The sequence below is a fragment of the Choloepus didactylus genome, chromosome 9 (genome assembly GCF_015220235.1).
Source record: "Choloepus didactylus isolate mChoDid1 chromosome 9, mChoDid1.pri, whole genome shotgun sequence".
In the NCBI taxonomy this organism is placed as follows: domain Eukaryota; kingdom Metazoa; phylum Chordata; class Mammalia; order Pilosa; family Megalonychidae; genus Choloepus; species Choloepus didactylus.
This window is the reverse complement of record NC_051315.1, coordinates 32,409,077-32,430,943: the sequence shown is the minus strand read 5'-3', so window position 1 is coordinate 32,430,943 and position 21,867 is coordinate 32,409,077. Positions and strand designations below refer to the sequence as shown.

Sequence of the window (21,867 nt, the reverse complement as noted above, 5' to 3'; positions counted from 1 at the left end):
AAGGACCTGCTTCTCTATTATGCATTTTCCAAACAGAAAAGCTAAAGTGAGGTTAAGCTGCAAAGAGAAAACCCAAAATTGTAAAGTGAAAGCCCAATAGAAAGTTCCATTCCTTGAAATTTACGTGGTCAATCAATAAATTATCGCATTAAGAAAGTGTTCGTGGACCCATGCAAGTCAGAAGATGGTTCCCACCGCTATCGTTCTGCTTTGTGATTTTTAATTACTCAGCGTGACTCTCTTCATGTAAGTGGGACCGCGAACATGCAATTGTTTAACACCCAAACTGCATCTGAAAGTGTGTGGGGTAGCCAGAATCAAAAGGACGCGCAAACTGTAGATTCAGGAAAGCGTGATCCAGCCAGGAGGAATCGAGGGGTACCAGAGGGAGGAAAATCAAGACGCGCTGGTGAAGCAGGCGCCGAGGACGTGCGAGCTGCACAGCAGGTAGAGGTGGCGGAGAAGAAGCCTAGAACGCACCGGGTCCCAGGGGCTTCAGCGTGCCGGGGATAGGGAGAGATGGAACCTTTAGGAAGACTGTAAGGAGGAAGCGGAGGCCGACTTAGAGGGCTATGAAGACCTTCCAGTCGCGAGAGAAGGCGACGACGCGAGCTTAGAGCAGGGCTATCGGATGGAGAAAACGGTAGGAAAGAGCTGAAGGGGCGGACGGGGGTGCTGGTGAGAGAGAGAAAAAAAAAAGGGCGCGCCGGGAAGTAGGAAGCGGCGTGAGGCTCGCGGGCAGTGGTCTGCAGGCGAGGAGCGGGGCCCACTGGACAGGCTGGCGACCAGGGTGGGGTGGAGCGGTTCGCGCGGGCGGAAGCGGCCGCTGACTCAGGGACTCCGCGCCCGCAGCGTCCGGGCCGGGCAGGGGGCGGGGCCTGGGCCGCGCGGGAGGGCCAAGGGGCGGGGCCTGCGCCTGACGCGTCCGGAGGCCGCGGAGGCCGCAGGCCGGGAGGGGTGGCGGCCGCGGCCGCGGGGGAGGGGCGCGGCGTCAGCGCGTCGCCGGCTGGGCCGCGCTGGTGGCCAGGAGGGAGAGACGAGGAGGAGGAGGAGGAGGTGAGTAGGCTCCGGGTTGGGGAGCCGCGCGGGCCGGCGGGGAGTGCGGCCCCTCCCCTCCCCGGCGCCCTCCCCGCGGGGCCGCGCGACGCGGAGTTCCCAGAGGGGCGGTGGCGGCGGCGCGGGGAGCCGGAGGGGCGGAGCCGAGGGCCGCGCGGGCGGTGCAGTTCCCGGGCGCACGCGTTCGGCTCCCCTCGCAGCCGCCTGCCCCGCGCTAGGAGCGGGTTGCGGTGGCCGCTGTTTGTTTTCTGTCTTGCAAAGTGGCCACTCTTCTAGTTTCATTTTCTCGGTTTAAACGTGTCGTGCGGACCGGCTTCTCGCGGTCCGGCCTGCCGCGTCCTCCTTGCCTTGTTGGAGCCCGTGCGGCCGGTGAGGGGGCGCCGGGGTGCTCCGCCCTCGCGCGGGGAGAAGGGAGGCCGGGTCTGCGGGGTCCACTGCGTTGGCTTTAGCACGCGGAGGCGCCTCCCCACCGACGGCGATGCTGCCAGACCGGATCCCTCGGGATGCGCGCTCCCGGGCCTGCCTGAAGGAAACCTTTGCGCTTGCCTCCATTGTCGCCCTCACTTTCCAGATCTCATCCGTCCCCCCACGAATCCCCTCCCAGCAGAGACAGAAGATCTCATTGTGTACCTCTAGAAAGCCCTCGTATGAGGATTCAGTGTCTCCTTACTTTGATCGAGAACCAGACAATCTGGAAAGGTGGAAGGGTTCTATCAATTTAAGCCTTGTAAATCCAGCAGTGTACACAATAGCTAAGTTGCATTAGGATATTTATTTAACCTTTTGTTCCGAGGTAGTTTTTTTTTTTTTTTTCCTCGCAAATAAACTTTTAAGAGTCTTTTAGAACTCCATTGCATTAGGTTATCTTTGAGCTGACTTTTAAGTGAGTGCCTGAGGCGTGTGACGGGTGGTTCAAAGAGAGAAGGCTTTACACTTTGCCCACCACCTGTATTGCAGTTTGAAATGGAAAACGTGAGTGATTTTCCACATGGGGTGGATTTCACTATGCTGCCCCAGTGTGCCGTGGCTCGCCTTGGTTATATGGCGCTACCCCTGAATTTGGTTTTAAAGCTTACATAGTGGTCGGGTAAAGGAACTGCTGGAAAGAAGTTTAGTATAATTCAGTAGAGCCATTTTATTGAATTCTATTAACCTGTTTAACCTTAAGCTTTAACCATGACAGGAGTTTCATGTAGGAACCCACATTCCAAGTCCAATTTGGATTTTAATTAGTGCATTCCCGTCTGATGTGGAGTAGATTCTCTTCAGCTCCCACTCCCGTTTATTATAGATTTTCCTTAGGGTCCTGTACAATATTTAATGAAACGATTTTAGTATTGAGAGTTGGAGGATTATAGTTTGAATCCTGAAACTTTCTTTGGCAAACTTGAAAACAGTGAATAGGTAAAATCTGAGATAAGGTAGGAAACTAAATTTTATAACAATACCAATTTGAGAAGTTAAGAGGGCTCCTTGACTCCTGTTTTGAAACTGGTTGACAGTTTACTCATATTGTTTTAAAAGAATCACAGAAGCTCAGAATTTTTGCTTTTTACAGTACTTTACCAGTATAATCCAATCCCACTATTTTACAGAAAGAAATTAGTTTCTTGAAAATACTTAGCAGGAGCCGAATAGAGCTAGTTGACTTAATTGACTAGACATTTAACTAGATAATGCAAACCTCCCCAGTGTATATTCTTACACCAAAATTTGTCTTGATTATGGTGTTTTAAAAAAAGGCAAAGTAGTTTTTTTTTCTGCTTTGAGTATATGTCTTACTTGCCATTTGAATCCCTTAATACTTTATAATTAGGAAATGTTTACACTATTACTGAAATAATACTTTCCAGCTTCAGTTTGAATTTAGTAATTATTTTTTACTTCAAGAATCTTCATTTTTAGTGTCGACTCAGATAGTTTATGTCAATTCTAGGAGATTGGTCATTCCAGAGTCTTAGAGTTATGGTGAATTATTCACATATAATAATCTAATTTCTGCACTTCCCAGCATCATTCCTCTTAGTCTGCCTCAAAGACAGAAGTGCTGACATCCTGGATGTCCTGAAGTCCTGGATGTGGTGGGGGTGGGGAGATGGGGTTAATTCTTTGCATCCCCCACAGCACAGTGTATAGTCTAGGCATTTAGTAATTAACTTAGCTTGTGGGGGACCTGCTGGGGGCTTCATTAAAGATGGGCCTTGTCTTATTCATTTGTATATGTCCAGTGTCAAGTGTTTGTGGGCGCTCTGTAAATGATTATAGATTTGATGGGCTTAATCAAACTTATGAAGGTAGCAGAGTGCCTGGACGACTAATTTCTGTTTTTGTGTTGAATCAGATACTATGTTAGTCTAGATTCCAGAATTGAAAGAGGTAGCAGGAAATATTTTAGAAAGATTGGGAGAAGAAACTTAACATGGAGAATTTTATTCTTTAAAATATGTTAATCACTGTGATATTGAAAGGATGCCATTTTTTTTTAAGTTTATTAATAGAACACCTCAGTAGAGCTAGAACAATATAATTTTCTACGGAGCAAAGTAGGAAAACCATGAATTGAATGACCATCTACTTGTTACTGTAGGCCATAGGCCATGTTTTAAAGACTTGGTTTCACTGTGTAAGGATGTATTTATCAGCATGTAGACCTTTGTAAGGAACATTACTTTTGGAGTTCAGACTCCCTTGGCAAGCTCTCCTCAAAGGATATTTTACTTTAACAGTTTTAGGGTATATTTGATGTGTCGGGCTTCATGTAGGTGATACTTAAGGAGAAACCACTGTGCCTTCTTTTTATCTTAAACTTATTCCTTCTTTAATTGATTAGAATAGTATGTTTTGTTTATTAAAACAAATTGAGGAAAATTTTCAAGCATTCTTTTTGGAAAGTACCATCACTACACCCTTTGAGTAGCCTTGGTAAATAATGTTTGAGCCTAGCAAGTTCAGTGTCAATTCTGTAGAGTGAGTCCTGTTTGAACTTGTAGAGTCATCTAGATAATAGCCTTCACAGAGATCACGTCTTTGGACTACATATGTTTTTTTTCCACTGACAGTATTACTGAAAACAATTAACTACTGTAGACTTGGATGGTGTTAAATTTATAGGGAGCAAATCATTTCACATCTATCATTGCTGCCTCTAATGTCAGTCCCAGTCCACCTGGCCTGCCCACTATCATATAGGTCTCTTCTACATAGTTCTTGAATTGATTTATAAGACTGAAATTGCATTAAGACCCCCATCTCTTCCAGAAGGTGGGATTTGTAATTGTTCTACTGTACTGAGCATCCATTTCTCACAGAAGTATGGTGTCGCACCATACCCTTGGCATACTTTTTGAGATTTTCATTTTTAAAAACACTTTTCCCATCAGGAATTTTGAAACATATGGATTAAATATTTTAACAAAGTGTGTGTGTGTGTGTGTGTGTGTGTGTGTGTAGTATTGTAAGGCATCTAGAATATTTCAATATAGATCTACATGGTATTAGAATAGAGAATTGGACAGACCCTTGTAGGGTCACACTTAAATTATTTAAACAGATGATAGTTTTTCTTTTTAGTATTTATTTTTAAAAGTAACCAAAGAAACAATTCGATAACCTTTCTTTAGTAGTCCACTCAAGTGTTAAATAATCCGTAGAGTCAAGATGGTTTTTGTGAGGTTGCTTTTTGTATTCCGGGTCTCTTGAGGGACTGGAACCTTGTCTTGAGCCTGTTTAAGCGCCCTGACAGGTTGGCCAGACCTTGACTTCCCTCCTCCGCTCAGGGGACTGTAACGTGTTCTTGGGCACAGGTGGATGGTTAGGGTCCTGCTTCAACCTGGGCAGAACTCACAGAGCTAAGATACTGTGACACTGCCTGTTAAACTTGCGCTCACCAGATTTACCCCTTAGCTACTGAGGACAGCCTAGCTAAGAGTTGTATTATTCTTTGGCTGCTATAATTTGAACCCTTTTCAACTTTTCATTTGCATCAGGTATTCTAGGACACTTTGGATTCATCCAGTTATGATGAATTAAGTCCCTTTCCTGCCTAACCTTGTTGGGTTCTCTGCATTCTTCTTAACTAAGCCGATTAATAGATGAGTTTTATCCAATTTCAGTGGTAGCCAATTATTTTTCAGGGCTAATATTCTATCCTGGTCTTATTTCAGTTTTGAGCTTTCATTTGACCAGGTACCTGTAAAACTTTCTTGTAGCATGTTAGTTCATTATCTGTCTTCCTTCCAGACAGTATGTACTCCAAGGGTTAGGACCAAATTTGTCATGTTCCTGGCAGTGTACTCAGCACTCATTACAGTTTCTGGCATGTAGGAAGTGATAAATAAATATTGATTAGATATAAATTTATCCCAGAAGTAAGTTTAGTTATCAGTGTGGGAAACCAATGTTCATATAGAAATTTAGAATTCCTGCAAGAGGTTTAGACATTTCATTGCCATTGTCAGTACCAGAGAATCTGTATTTTAAATTGTATGCATACCTTTGTAAAAGATAGCTTCATCATTCATCTTGCAGGATATTTACTTAAGAAAAGGTATATAATTTGTACCATGTATTATAAGGGCTTTGCATATTTCTATTTTTCTTGAGTTTGATTAATATGTGTATATTACTTTATCTTTCTTACACATAGAAGTTTTATGGCACTATAAAGAAGTGAGCTTAATGGCCCCATTTTTGTTCATTAGTAATTATATACTAAAGAGTAAATTCTCATTATAAGGCCCTTAAATGCCTGCTCATAAAAAAGAGAGACCTCTTTGATTTTGTTCTCCATACAATCCCAGTTATTGTATTGAGGCAAGTCATCAAACTCTTCAGTAGTCTAAACCTTTAATTTGGTTTCAGAACAGTAGTCATGTAGTGAACATGCAAATCACCATGTCTTTAACAAGTAATGTGAACACTGTATTAAAAAGGAAATGACCATAACTTTTCTTGTAGAATTTCTTGTGCTAATTTTTTAAAGAGTACTTCTGAACTAAATTTCCCGTGAAGGCTAAAATCTCACACTTTTAATGATAGTGGAGTGTATGTGTGTGTGTGTGTGTGTGTTAAGAGGAGGGGTTGGTAATTTTTTTAGTGGTATTTCTAAGTGGACAGTTTACTAATTATGTTGAGGTAAACACTTTACAACTCTAAAAGGAAAGCTTCAATTATCTGAATGAAATGAGGTACATGAAATTAATTCAGATAAGTGGGGGAATCCTTAGTGTAAATGATGCATGTTAAGGGACATGACCTCAATCTTGGTTTTTTTTTCCCCCTATATATCTGTCAGCTGCTTTTACATTACTAGATTGTAATTCTTTTTGTTCATGTAGGAATCATTGATGGGAGGAGGTAAAATTGCTCTGTAGTGGGTTTTTGCTTTTTGTTTTTCCTTTTGCCACAGAGGGAATCCAGAGTGTGGTATTCTGTGACGAGTATAATTGCTCATCTCTTGCCTGTCCTGCTGCCCTTTTAGGTGGTACACCACAGCCTTCCATTTTGTCACCTTCCTGTAGAACATGGGTGTGGGGACTCCTTGAGAACATGATTTGTTTGACATTAAAGCCACACTTCGTGTCCATTCTCAAATGTTTATACTTCCTAAAAGTTGAGTTACAACAAGTGATAAGGGTGAATTGTGCCAGATAAACCTTGATTCCTTCATTACCCACTTTAGGGTTTAATACTGAGCAGCCATCTTGTACTGTGGGCCTAAAGTAGAAACACTGGAGCATGGCCCCTGACCTTTATAGGACCTAACTTGAAATGGAAATTTTACTGAGTAGAGTTCAGGAAAGTTTTAGGAAAATGATTTCTGCTGTCATTTACTAAGGTTTGCATTGTCCCTGGGCTGCTGGCATCTAAAAGCTGTTGTGTAATCTGTAGATAGCTTGTGTTGCTGTGATGACATTTTCCTTTAGAAAGCTTTTTTTTTTTTAAGGAGGCAAGCTTGTCTTAGCCAACGAGATACATGCTAATACCTTTATAAATTAAGTTTTACTTCTTTAGCATTACCTATAGATGCCATGCTCTTTAGTTTCGGCTTGCATCAGCTTTTTACCTCTTGGTCTTTAGGGTACCTTGGGTAGCGTGGATATGATGCCAGCAAGCTCTGTCTCTCGATCTTGTGAGCAGTTCCTAGGTCATTGCCTGAAGCTTTCCTAAATATGTATCAGGCAGAGTGATTGAAAAAACTTGGGTTTAAAGGTCAGTCCAAACTGATTCTGACTTTGTACCATGTACGAACAATATGCCTTTGGGGAGCTTAGTTACTTTACTTCTCTGGGTTTCAGTTTCCTTATCTATAAAATAAGGATGATAATATCACCTGGACGTGTTTTTTGTTTTGTTTTATTTTCTTAAGTAATCTTAGGTCCTTTAATTTGTTGTCATTCAGATAAGTGTTTAATAATGTGAATTAATGAACCGTCTATCTAGATCATGGACAATTTTAAAAGGAAGTAGGCTTTTGTTCCTTTTGAAGACAGAGATCATCAAATTAGTAACAGTCTTTCCAAATAGAGGTGTTGCTCAGTTGACTTTAAAACTATGTAAGACTCATGTAACCATCAATCTGTTTATATACACTGATACACTGTGTGGTAGAAAGAGGCGGGGCATGTTACGTACTCAGAACTGGAGTCATACCGACTTGGGTTTGTGTACACATGATTCCATTTGGGTAACCTTGGGCAAGGTGAAGGTACGTCATCTATTTGATTCAATGTTTTCATCTGTAAGATGGGTAATAAAGGGTAAAAAGGCTAATAAAAAGGTTGTTGTAAAGACATCTTTATATGGATGGCAATTTATCATTCCATAGCTTCTGATGTTTTCTTGAGACAGCAGTTCTCAAATTGTGGTATACAGAGACCCTGGGGGTTCCTGAGACCTTTTCATGGGGTCTATCAGGTTAAAACTCTTATCATAGTGATACTATTTTTTTTTTTTTTTTACATTTTCCACTCTTGCTGGTGCAAAAGCAATGGTGGTAAAACTGGGGATAATTTAGTAGATACTAAATGGTGGTGGCACCAACTGTACTCTAGTAATCATATATTTTTCACTGTTACACATTCACATTAAACAAAACAAATGAACAAAAATGCCAATTTCTTTTAAGAATATGTTTGAAGCAGTAAAAATTATTCATTTTATTAAATCTAAATCCTTGACTATACTTTGTTTTAATATTCTATGATGAAATAGGAAATATGCTAAAAGCTCTTTTGCTACATAGCCAGAATACATTGGGTCTCTTGAGGAAGACACTTGTGTGAGTTGCAAGCTGAACTAGCCACATTGTTCATGAAACATCATTTTTACTTGAAAGAATGACTACTAGACAAACTATAATTCTCAGACTTTGTAATTGGCAGACGTTTTTTTGAAAATGAACAAAGTGAGCCTGCCACTTCAAGGAAAACAACTGACAGTGATTGTTGCCAGTGATAAAATTAGAGTTTTCAAGTGAAATTAAAATTCTATATCATCTGCTGTGTTCTAGTCAGCTTCTCAGTATTTAAAGATTTTTCTGATGAGGTGGGTGGTGATGTTAATGAATGTGAGATTTTTCTGTTGCATAATGAATTATGTCAACACTTGGGATATATATCTACATAGTTCAGTGAACATTTATTTTCATGTGATGTTACAAAATTATGGATAAAAGATCTATCCAAGGAACAAGTAACGGAATGCCAAAAGCTCATATGGTTCTGAATTTCATATTATAACTAACTCTTTAGAAATTCCTACTTGTGAAGTTTTGGTGTATTATCAAAGAAGAATATATACAATTATCAGAAAAGCACATGCCTCCTTTTTTCTCACTCCATATATGTCTGAGGCCATATTTTTTTCATATAATTCAAGCAAAACAACGTATCGCAACAAGTTGAATGTAGAAGCAGATATGAAAATCTAGCTGTCTTCTGTTACGCTTGGAGTGAAAGAAATTTATAAAAATTGTAAAACAATATCATTTTTCTCACTAAGTTTTTTTTTGTTTTGGAAAGTGTAAAATGATTTTTCATTAATATATGCTATTTGTCTTATTAAGTATTCTATTACTAAAATTTTAAAATGAATTAATAAATATTTTCAAATTTTCTCATAATATGGTAAATATTGACAGTTATAGCCTACATAAACAAAAGGTCTTGGGAATCCTCATAATTTTTAAGGTTGCAAAGGAGTCCTGCGACTGAAAAGTTTGAGAACCACTGCTTTAGGGGAGAGTCCAGACTTATCAAATGACTACAGTTTTAAAGTTCCAATCTTTTGAGTATTTCTTTGGAATATGACTACATACCTCTAGTTCCTTTTCCTGATTGTGAAATCATGTCATTGAACTCTTGCATCATTCCCCCAATGAGCGGAGGGTTCCTGTTTGTGATTTTAAAAGAGATTTTAGTTTTTATTTAAGATTGATGCTACTTATATGATTGCTACCCACAATTGAAATACATTTAATTGTTTTTCCAGTCAACCTGCCTATATTTGATAACCACCCTTTTGGATGTGTGCTGTGCATACAGTGCTTGGAGCTGTCCACGATGGCCAGCTATGTCATGGTTCTAGTGAAACTCACTTTGTTGAAAGTAAACTGCCATTTTATTTGAAGTCCTCACACCAGACTAATCTGTCTTCTGTAATGTCTTCCTGACATTTCATAGCCCTTTTCCAGTACAGTCAATCCACAATTTATGCATGGGTAATGTTCCAAATGTGTTTATTAATTATTTGCAATAGTATAATATGAATTACAGATTAATTCTTTAGTGCCATTAGTAGTAGGGGCATTTCAGACTCATTGTGGACTATTAAAGTCTTTCTGTGAAGAGTTACATTCTAACTTGTAAAAGTGCAGCCAAACAGTTTTTTTCTCCTTTGTAGTCTAACAATGGTAGTGAGTCCCCCCGCTTTCCCCCTCACAATAGAAACAGCACTAATAAAATTTTAATAGCAAAGTGAGGCATGAGTTCATACATTCCGAAGGAGTGCACAAGAGATCCAGGTACCTTGGGCACGCAAGGAGTGGATAGAGGGTGAGTAACACTCTGAGATGAAATAGGTAGACAGTGGGCTAACTAGCAGTGGTGGAGGGAAAAAGAAGGGATGTTTTGAATGTTGCTTGGAGTCCATATATTTTCATTTGGGGCACTTGCTAAAAAATAAGAGATGTCTTAAGTTGGGTATTCCTAGGTTGGGAAATCCATCTATATAGAATTGTGTTTTGTTATGTCCTTATGTGTGATTATTGTAAGAATTGAGCTCAAGCAACAGGATGGCAGGCCAGTTGGGAAGGTTAAACTCAAACATTCATAGGCCACAGCCTTGAATGTAAAAGGAAACCAAGGAACTTCAGGGATAGTCATGATCGGGAGGAGAAATAGAGGCCAGGAAAATGTTGGAGTATGCAAACTATTAACAAGTATCCCCAAACAAATTCAAATTACAGGGTGGCTATTGGAGCAGAGGCAGAACTGATTATCAGCCAGCACGATTCAATGAATGCTGTGACTCATTACACTGCCCTGGTGTTTCTGGTGGCAGATCTAGACTTTCGTGAGATTGGTAGCAAATACAGGAAGCCCATTATGGGGAACAGTTGATATAAAGCAGAAATCTAGAGGAGAACTCAGGACAGGGTGGAGGTCAGCGTAGGAGAGCTGGAATTTGACCTGAAGCTAATTTCCTTGTCCTCTTCCTTCCCAAGGGCAATATTGACCTCTTAGATTGCAGCAAGGCTAAGCCAAAGGGGAGAGCAAAGTGACTCTAGCTGTCTGGACAGGAGTAAGCGGTCTGGCACAACAAATGTTTGTTAAATGGATGGATAGACGTGAGGCAGGAGAACAACTGGATCATCATGGTCTTTCCAGTCAGTTTCTTTATGCAACAGACATTAGGTATCATGTTACTTACCTACTAAAAATCCTCTAGGTTAGGGGTCAGCAAATTTCTTCTATAAAGGACCAGATAGTAAACATTTTATGCTTTATGGCCCCTGTTGCGTCTTCTTAGGACTGCTATTGTAGCACAAAAGTGGCCATAGACAATACATCAGTGAATAAACATGGCTATGTTCCAATACAATTTTATTTATGGTTACTGAAATTTGAATTTCATATAATTTTCACATCACAATATATTCTCTTTTTTTCCCCTCAACCATTTAAAAATGTAAAAACCATTCTTAGATCACAGGCTATGCAAGAATAGGCAGTGGGCTAGATTTTCACCCATGGTCTCTAGTTTGCTGACTCCTCTTTAGGCAAACAATTAACTATCAATTATGATGCAGAAAGCTTAGCAGTAGTGAAATAGATGTTTTCTAGGACAATGCTGTTGGTGACACTATCTTGTTTTATAGGTGACACTGGTGATAAAAATCCATTCAAGAATTTAGATGTGACATCTGCAGCAGGTTCAAATCTTTCAGCTGTAAGACAAACTGGATACTTCATAAGGATTTTCGTCTATTATGCACAGAGAGCCAAAATCCGTTACTGAAATTGTCTGAGTAAGCTGCCTGCTGGGTCCAGTGATGCACTAGTAGACAAAGAAGTTGAAAAAGAAGGCTGGCAGATGACTGGCAGAGTGTGACACCAATATGGCATCAAGCCCTACTATGATTCCAAGGACTTCATGACTAAATAAAATAGATTTTTTTTTTTTTGGTGGGAGTGGTGGTGGTAATTTGAATTTTACTTGGGGAATGTTTAATATATTGCCTTGGTAATCGAACTTTAAAGATACTGTCTTTATGAAGCTTATTTAGTTATCACCTTTTAGTATTGGGCTCTCCTGTAAGGGAAATACAGTAAAGAAAAACATCTGTTTACTAAAAAGGTTAATTTGAGGGCTGTGATTTTCATGTGGAAGTTTTTGCTTCAGGGATTCTTGAGTTTGTGCTTGCCCCTAGAATGTTGAAAATATGTTTCTATTTGCAAAAAACTACACTATCCAGAATTGTCTAGAAAATGTCTTTTGAATAAGCTCTTGAATTCAATAGAAAATAGAAAATCATACTGTATGTGTTAATGTGCATAAAACAGTTGAATTAATAAATTAATATTTTGGTCCTCTTAGCACACTTAAAAATGATTTAGCAAGCAGGTGTGAACTGGAAATTAACCTAATATGTTTTATAGTACTATTGAATCACAGTAAAATTAGGACATCAGAGTATTTGCTGAACCAAATCTGTATTTTATATGGTTAGAGTCCCTGCTTTTGGTATATGTTTGTCTATTTATATCAGTAATAGAGGATTTGAAAATAGTGCTAGGAAACCAGGTGGGTGGATTCTCTCAAAGTTGAATCCCATTTTTTCCCTCGGCGAGTGTTCAACATTCTTTTCCATTTTAGCGTTCATCAAAAACACTAGCAGCCCAGGATATAAAACAGATTACATTGTATATAGATCATATTGCTCATCTACAAACAGAAAAAGGCTTCCTCATAACTTACCTTGAAATCTTTATTCGAGGCATACACTATTCAGTTTGTCAGTATGCCACTGCCACCATTGCATGTCTTTGGTTGTGCAGTGCAACCAGCATAGCCATCCTGCTATGAAAAAGATCTGCAGGTTGCTGGATAGTGGAAGTTACACACATCTAATTTACAAGTCAGATTAGAGATCAGAATCGTGCAGTAGCTTTATGTGGAATTTTTTCATTTCATGGTTTTTAAGCTATTTTTTCATTGAAGCAGTGCCTGTAACTGGAAGACAGGTGTGTTGTAGCATTTGAATGCCTTATACTCTTTTGAATCTGGAATGAAAGGGATGTTCTTATGGATGTTTATATCCTAGAACTCAGGGATTTTGAAATAAAATGCCCTGCCATTCATTTATTTTGCCACAACTTAACTACCGTGTGTCTTGGATTTAGGATTACTATGATTAATATTTGGAAAACTTTGCTAGTTTTAACTATAAAGCACTTTAAGAAGGACTAAGACTGTGTGTGTGTGTATTTAAATAAAGCAGCAAGCCCCTTTCTACCTTATAGATAAGATATATTTAATAAGATATGTGAACCTAATCTGGATAGCACATTCAAATCAGGAAGACCATTGTGTGCTTCTGATAACCCTCTTCAGTAAGGGGGAGGGAACAACAAATAGAGTATTTGTGGATTGCAGTTATTAGTTTTTCCTTTTAACTAAGCATTTTTCAAAACATAACGTACAGAAGGGTGTATAACTACAGCTTGAAAGGTAGCAGTTCTTAATTCACCTGAACATTTTGAATTTGAGAAGACATCTCACAGGTAAGTACTTTTAGGTAGTTCATTGCAGAATAGTGTGCTGTTTAATTGAATTTGAGAATACAGTTGCAAGAAGTCATCTGCATTAATCTTTTAAATGATTCTTGAACCATTAAGTGCTTTGTTGAAAATCATCAAGAGAAGAAAAAAATCCAGGTGTTTAAAATTAGTTTTGGATTAGTGGTTAAAGGAGTATTTCATTTTATTTCCCCTCCAACCCCCACCTCATGGTGAGTTCTTATGACTAGTTTCTAAGATGCAAGAACATTGGAATTTGGAGGGTCTTGAGAATTATCAATGGTATCTTTTTCTCCACCAATTAGGTTTTACATAGGGCCTGTTTACTCTTATTTATAGGACATGAGGAAGACTTTTGGAGAAAGACTCATGTAAGTTAAGGGTATACTAGGCATACGTTACTTTGTTCACTTTAGTAGAGCATTGACTGTGTAGGTGGATCCTTACCCCATCTCCTTTCTCCCTAACTTCATAAATAATTAAAGTTGCTTTCAAACTGGGCTTTAGGAGAATGGGAGGTGATTTTGTGAATGGAGAAAGTGAAGCTATTCCAGACATTGGAAAATTAATGGCATGTAAAAGTGAGGATGAGATCGTAAATGTTACTGTAATAAGATCATAGATGAGCACTTAGTATTTGTTGATTGGTAAGGGTGCTAGAGGAAGAATATCAGTGGAATTCGAGTGGTTTATTACTATCGTGTATTGTTTATTGGGAGCCTCCTATATTCCAGGCATTGAAATAAATTTATTATCTTGTGGTTTTGAGACCAGGAAAAAGTTCAAATTAAGGTGCCATCAAGGTGACACTTGCTTCCTGAAGACTGGTATTCTGAGGCTGAACTGGTGATCCTTGGTCATGGACTCTTCTGTCAGACGGCAGTACACATGGTGTCCTCTCCTGGCCTCGCTCTTCTCTTCTTGGTTCATTGATCTTCAGCTTCTTGCTTCCTGTGGCTTTCTCTGAATTTCATTCTGCTTATAAAGGAGTCCAGTGATAGGATTAAGACTCATTCTGATTGGGTTGGGTACACCTTAACTGAAGTAACCTTACCTCATCAAAAGGTCCTAGTTACAATGGGTTCACATCTGCAGGAATGGATTAAGTTTAAGAGCATGGTTTTCCAAGCCACCACATTCTGCCCTCTGGACCCCCCAAAAGACTTCTTTCCACATGCAAATACATTATTTTATCACAATATTCTCAAATACTTAGGTCATTTCAGAATCAATGCTAAGTATAAAATCATCAAAATCAGTTATGGGTGTGGTCTCTCCTGAGGCACCATTCCCCTCTGTCTGTGATCTGTGAAACCTAGAGAACAAGTTATCTGCTTCTAATATACAAGAGAGAGACAGGCAAAAGGATAACTATTCCCATTCTAATGGGGAGAAATTGGAAAGAAAATGGGTTTCAGGACCCAAACAATTCTGAAACCCAGCAAGGTAAAGACCATTAGATTTCAAGTTCTGAGAATCATCTGTGGATTGATGCTTTGTCCTCTGGGCCTGAGGGAGCAGAAGCTCCACCACTTCCAATTACTTGCACAACTGCCACGCTCTTCCTGAATGCTGGTGTGAAGGCTGCACTCTCTCTGAGCATCATGATGGCATCCAGGCTCTCTGCACACCCAGGGCACAGGCCCCACCACCTCCGAGCGTTGGGGTGGCAGACTCTTCCTGAACAATGGGATGTAAGGTCTGTTCCTTCAAGTGCCAGGGCAGATGACTTCCCCTCTTCAAGTGCAAAGGTGAACCTCCCCCTTCCACATGCATGGGTGGGCCTGCTCTCTTGGCCCAAGGAGATACCTTCGGTCCAGACCTCAGCTACCCTGGTTCTACCCTTGAAATAATTTTTCCTTCAGTTTGTCCCTTCCCAGTCCTTTTTCAGTGCAGGCTGGCGGTAGTTCTGCTCATACAGTTTTTTTTTTTACAAAAACCTTGTTGGCTTTGCATGCAGTTCACAGGGATCCAAACCATCAGACAGAAGAACTTCTCACAGATCCTTCCTGCGTAACTGCACTTCCAGTCCTGACTTCCACTGAAATGGCCGACTGGTTCCATGTTCAGTTACACTGTCACATGGAGCTCTATTCTCTGGGCACTTGCTTTCTGGAAGCTCAGGGAGGTTCCTGATAGAGCTGCTTCTGGCTCTAGTCTCAGAGCATACTATCTAGATAGGCTCAGAATTTTCCAAACAATCAATTTCTGGTTTCTTTGTGCCTAGGAGTTCATTTCTCAGCTTATCCCTTTACTCTCACATTTCACTATAAGCTGCAAGGAGAAATCATGCTGCACCTTCCTCACTTAGCTTGGAAGTCTCCTCAGCTAAATATCCAGGTTCACCACTTTCACACTCTCCATATTATATCAGAACTCAGTTTCACCAAGTTCTCTGCCACTTTAAAACAAGGATTGCCTTCCCTTCCCTTTCCAATAACACATTCATCATTTCCTTCTGTGGCCTCACTGGAAGTACCTTGAGTACCCATATTCCTACTGACAGTCTCTTCAAAGCAATCTGGGCCTTTTCTATCAAGCACCTCACAGTTCTTCCAGCCTCTACTCATCAATTCCACAGGCATTTCCATATTTTTGATATTTGCAATAGCATCATCCCACTCCCGTTATCAAAATCTGTTTTAGTTTCCCTGGCTGCTCAAGCAAATACCATGCAAAAGGATGGCTTAAACAATGAGAATTTATTAGCTCATCATATTGAGGCTGAGAAAAGCCCAGATGAAGGTAGTCACAAAGATGATGCTTTCTTCTGAAGACTGGCGTTCTGGGGCTGGCTGCTGGTGATCCTTGGTCTTGGGCTCCTCTGTCACAGGGCAATGCATATGGCAGCCTATCCTGGCCTCTCCCTTTTCTTCCTGATTCTGTTGATCTGCAGCTTCTTGCCTTGCTTGACTTTCTCATTGCCTGAATTTTATTCTGCTCATAGAGTACTACAGTAATGGAATTAAGGTCCATCCTTATTGAATTGGGTCACACTTTAACTGAAGTAACCTCATCAAAAGGTCCTGCTTATAGTGGGTTCACATCTGCAGGAATGGATTCAGTTTGAGAACATGTTTTTCTCAGGTACATAGTTCTAAGTCACAACAACGTCATTTTAATTCTTTCAAAACCTGAAAGCAGGGCTGTTTATCCAGTTTTCTCATGAGGAAACTAGAAGTTAAATGGGATATCCAAGATCTTACAGTTAGAAATAAAGATAGAAAGTCCTAAAGCCAATGGCTCATTTTGAACAGAGGCCTTTTCTTTCCAATGATTGAAAAATGAAGAAATAAACAAGTAATCTGAAATGCCAACATACATTATGGGAAGATTTTAGGATTTTAAGATAATAAGTTTTTAAAATGAATGACTTCATGCTCCAGATGGTGCTAGTTTGAATCTGCTGTGTACTCCAGAAAAGCCATGTCCTTTTAATCCAATCCTGTGGGAGAAGACCTGTTGTTGGGTGGGACCTTTTGATTAGGTTGTTCCCATGGAGATATAACCCAGTCCATTCAAAGTGGGTCTTAATCCCCTTGCTGCAGTCCTCTATGAGAGGATAAAAAAAAAAAAAGATGAAACTGAGAGAGCCCAGAGACATTTAGAGAGAAAATGTCCAGAGATATTTAAGAGAGAAAGAAAAAGCCATTTTGAAACCAGAAGCTGGGAGAGAAGAACCAGCAGATGCTGCCATGTGCTTTCCCACGTGACAGAGGAACCCCAGATGGCAGCAACCTTTCCTGAGAGAAGGCATCCTCCTCTTGAGGCCTTAATTGGGACATTTTCATGGCCTTTGAACTATAAATTTGTGAGCTAATAAATCCCCATTGTAAGAGCCAATCCATTTCTGGTATATTGCATTCCGGCAGCTTTAGCAAATCAAAATAATGTTGAAACCTCCTTGGAGAGCAGTGATATGATACATTTGCAAATGTTGTATCTGGACTCAAACACTTCCAACTACCCTTAGATATTAGTATAGTAATGTTTAACCAAACTTTCATGTGTAACTTGTGCCAGAGTACAAAATCCACATATGAAGGATGGGTAATAATGAGCTACCACACCAATTTATGTACCATGAGCTGAATTGGATTAACTCACAAGTAGAATGTTTAGAAAAAGTGCTTGCAAGAGGACTGTTTTAAACAGTATGATATAGTTAAAGTTGACTACTAAAAAGCTTGGGGTGCTGGATAACACTGTCATGAAGTCCATTAAAAAAACTGTTAACGTTTACAGGCTTTACAAGCAAAGTATACAGCCTATAACCAAACATCATCTTGGAAAGGACACATTCAACCACTGGTTAGGAATAGTGCCTTAGCAGTGACATTTCTAGATGTAGAAGGCAACTGTACAATAGGGCTTTGAAGGGTCAAAAGATCCAAGTATGTTTTTGAGTGAAATGATAAGGGATCTTTGGCTTTGTCATTGGTCCCCAGAGAGGTGGCAGTGTGGTAAAGTAGACTACACATTTGTACTTTGGCACTTTGGTGAGAGATGTAGAAGACAGAAAAAAAATATTGAGATAATTGAACTCAAAATGGTAGAGTGCAAAATATTTTTTTTTAATTGCTGGGAAATACAGGGAAAAAAGTTGCAAGTAGAGCACAGGCAAATAAATGAGGCAGTTACACAAAGGGAAAGAAGTAAGGAGGGTTGTTCAGGAGTGAAGTGGTTATATGATATTCCTAGATAGAATTTTTGCTCAAAAAAAGATTAAAACTTGGGAAGAGAGAGCAGGAAAAATGATTTAGTAATAGATGTTACTGAAATGTAGTATACTCCTCAGATATTGCTAGTAGGCAGAGAAAATATTGGATAAGAGGAAAAGTGTTATCTTGAACATGAAGTTGTATTCATATTTTATGTTGTCAAACATGAAGCAGTGTTCTTCACTTGGATTTAGATAACAATCTAAGAAAAGACATGCTGTTATTCCCATTCATTCTGTGAATGCTTTAAAAGTTTTTAGGGCAAAATTATCCTTGTATCCTTGCTACGGTGGGTAAGTGCTTTTGACTTGAACTTGTGTTTTAGAATCCGAGTTAGGCTATAAGTTTGTTACAGTTATCAACAATAAATTTTCAGCATTTCTGCAAGAGGTGATGCTTTACCTTAACTGGCTGTTCTTGATGTTCAGAAGTAAGATGTCAGATGTGACTTTTTAAAAACCATTTTTATTTGTTGTACTTTATATACAATAAAATACACCCACTTTTAAGAGTATAATTAATGAATTTGGCATGTATACATCCATGAAACTACCCACCCCCATTCCAGATACAGAATATTTTTATCATCCCCCAAAGATTCCTTATGTCCCTTTCAAAAGGCAACCGCTGTTCTGATTTTTATTTCCATAGATTAGGTTAGTCTGTTCTTGACCATCATATTCATGAAATCATGGAGTATGTAGCTCCTTCGTATGTAGCTTCTTTTCTAAAACGTGCTTTTGAGGTTTATCCATGTGGTTGTGTGTGTTGGTGGTTCATTCTCTTTTCTGCTGAGTAGTATTCCTTTTACCATAATTTGTTTATCTAGTCCCCTCTTAATGGACATTTGAGTTTTATTATGGGTTTTGGCTGTTGTGAATGAATAGCTGCTATATTCAGAATTTTTGTATGTCTTTTTGTAGACATACACTTTACTTTCTCTGGGTTAAATACCTAGAAGTGGAATTGTTCTGTTATAGGATCAATGGTATGTTTTAATTTTATGATAAAAAACTGCTAAACTCTTTCCAAAGTGATTATACCATTCCCACCTTATATTTTTATAGTTTAAGTCTGTCACTTCCTGCACTTTGTACTAAGAATACATATTGGTTTGTTCTAAATAATTTTTCTGTAGACAGAGAGCTTTTAGGAGTGTTCTTCAGAAATACTTGAAATCAGCAAATGCTTTTATGATATATCTATTTTTAAGAAATCCCAATGAGTTAAGGTATATCTAGGATTACTTTAAATGGATATGCAATTATTGACTGAATTTTTTGTACAGAATTTTTAATTTTCATTTTATTTTGTAGGTAGCATATGCTTTAATCTGAATTTTAATATGAGTATTCTCCGTTTTATGCAGTGGCTCTTCATTAAATGTCTGTATAACCAAATGAGATGTTTCAAATTTGAATAATACTTCAGTCTACTGAGGTATAGCTTGTATGACCAGAAAAGGAATCCCCTTTTTTCCTTTTCCTTGACTTCTTTAGTCAGTAATCCCCCCAACCTTTTTTTTTAAATGAAGGGTCTCTCATAATGGTAAGCAGTGACTATAATGTAGGGGAATTACACTTTAGGTAATAGGATAATGACTAGAACTTGTGTGTTTCAAAATTTCAGCCTAAGTTCCAGAGATGAAAACCTCTGCATTCTAAAGAGGGGCACTACACATCATGTGGGCTCAGTAAAAGAGAATAGATAGGGTTCACCTATGACACCACTTCCCAGTTATGTAGGAGAAATTAGGAAAGAGGGATTAAAAGAGTCATTCAGGTGAAGAATTGTTAATCTAGTTGTTTAATCTAGTTAATTCTGTGACATTTTCCTGTCTCTCCCCAAAAGGGCCTTTTGTTCCCAGCTGGGGATTTGGGTGTGCTTGCCAGAAGTGCAGATTGTATTTAACTTCTCATCTGGGTGTTTAATGAGCTGCAAAATCTTGTTTCCTGATGCTGCCATGGCATCTTCTAGAGAGTTCTTGAGAGAGTGTGACACATATTCCCTGGAGTCTGGGGCATACCTGAACATAGACCTGCCCCCTAGTAGGGAGAATGACTGGAGCCAGCTGCAATGGTATGCTGAACGAGAGGGCAGCAGTGGGAACAGTCTGCATTTGACCATCTGTTATGGTAAGAGGCATGGGTTTTTTTTTTTTTTTTTTTTTTTTTTTTTTTAACTTCCTGCCAAGTGGACACCATGGAAGTTAACTAGGCTTGAGTTATTTTGATGGACTCTGCCAAGGAGTGCTGCCTGCCATATGAGGGAACTGTGGGTGGGTAGCAAGGGATAAGCTTCAGAATGTTTCCCCATACTAGGGCATAATGCAGGTGAGATGCCAGTCTCTTTTTGCTGGTTGTGACTTATGGCCACCCTACTGTGAAACCCTATAAGGTATTGCCCAAACTGGGCCCCTTTGAGAGTGAAAGAGGGTACTATTAGTAATTACATAGGGACAGTAGATCATCCCATATCATGGCCGCCCAGTAAACGCCCATGGCAACTAGTGGGCACGTAGGGCATTTCGCCCTCTTCCTCTGCCTTACCTGACTTGGAGGAACCAGATGATGAAGAAGAAAGTGGAGAAAAGTGAAAGATCTAAAAGGAATATTAAAAAACTGATTATGGTCTTTCTCTTTGAAGGCCTGGGGTTGGGGTGGTGGCACCTTCAATTTAAACTTTAAATTTCCTGGCCTATTCAAAGAGTATCTGGAGGAATATTTGAAGAAGTGATGGAAGAAAATTAAGGCATATTTCCCATTGAGTTCAGCCTATTTGATCACTTTCTAGTTTAATGAAATATTAGGTTAGTTGAACAAACCTTTAGTGAGCACTTACAGCAGCATATGTAAGTTTGTGCTAGGCATTTCAGGGAAGGCAAAAATGACTAAGACATTTTCTGCCCTCAGGGAGCGTATGCTTTAGTATAATTAGCTAAACTTAATCCAAGGCAGAATAACAGGTGCTCTAGACGTTTAATGGCAATGCTGTGAGAATGTTGGGTTCAGGCAGATTTTGTGGAGGAGGCCGAGTTTGAGCCGGACTTTAAAGGAAGAAAAAGGTATCAGGAGAGGAAAGACATTGTAGGATGAGGGAATGATCAAAGGCATGGGATAAGGAATGGGTGGATGGCTGGGGAGATACGCTCATTCACACAGGACATGTGAAAATTTTACTTTAAAAATAATGGTTTCATTCATAATAGTTAAGTATGCTTGCCCCTATCCTAACTCCAGTTGAAGTCTGATATTTTTACATGTCATTTGTGGATTTCTTTAGTAATGCACAAAGTATCTTCTTTTATAAGATATAGTGTGCATTTTCAAGTTGAAAATGTTATTCACTTAAGAATCTGTATGGTTATAAGCATCAAAATCAAACTTCTAAGTCTTATCACATAGTTTATTACTTTCCTTGATGTAAAACGGTAAAATGCAGGGAAGAGGATAATTTTTACATATAATCCCAAGAAGCATTTGGCAGTGCAATTAGTTTCATAGCAAGTGATTGTTTTCTAAAAGTCTTCCCAGAATATGAATGAGTATCTTGGTGCTATAGCTGGTATATAGCTATAGCTGGTAGCTATAGCTCCAGGAGTGTGTCTGTTCACATTGTTGTTATCTTAAATACATATCTCGTCTATCCATATTGCTGCATTTCAGATGTGAAAGTAAAAAGAAAGGTGTGAAGTGCCTAGCAGATTTGTATGGATTTACGTAAATCAAGAAACACACAAACAATCCATTAGTCTCAGTGCTAAGGTCTTAATGCATTAAATTGAAGTATGG

General features: G+C 39.4%; 1 protein-coding gene across 5 annotated transcripts in view; it reads left to right on the top strand.

Moving 5' to 3' along the window:
• The first annotated feature begins 342 nt into the window (after nucleotides 1-342).
• GTDC1 (glycosyltransferase like domain containing 1) overlaps nucleotides 343-21,867 on the top strand; it is a 387,636-nt gene continuing 366,111 nt past the window's right edge. For 2 of the 5 annotated variants that reach the window (XM_037848608.1, XM_037848606.1), the window contains exon 1: nucleotides 349-643. The gene's annotated coding sequence lies outside the window, so the exon portion shown is untranslated. Of the gene's footprint in view, nucleotides 644-1,040; nucleotides 1,057-21,867 lie in introns of those variants that run through there. The other 3 variants (XM_037848609.1, XM_037848614.1, XM_037848613.1) reach the window with 3 other exon arrangements.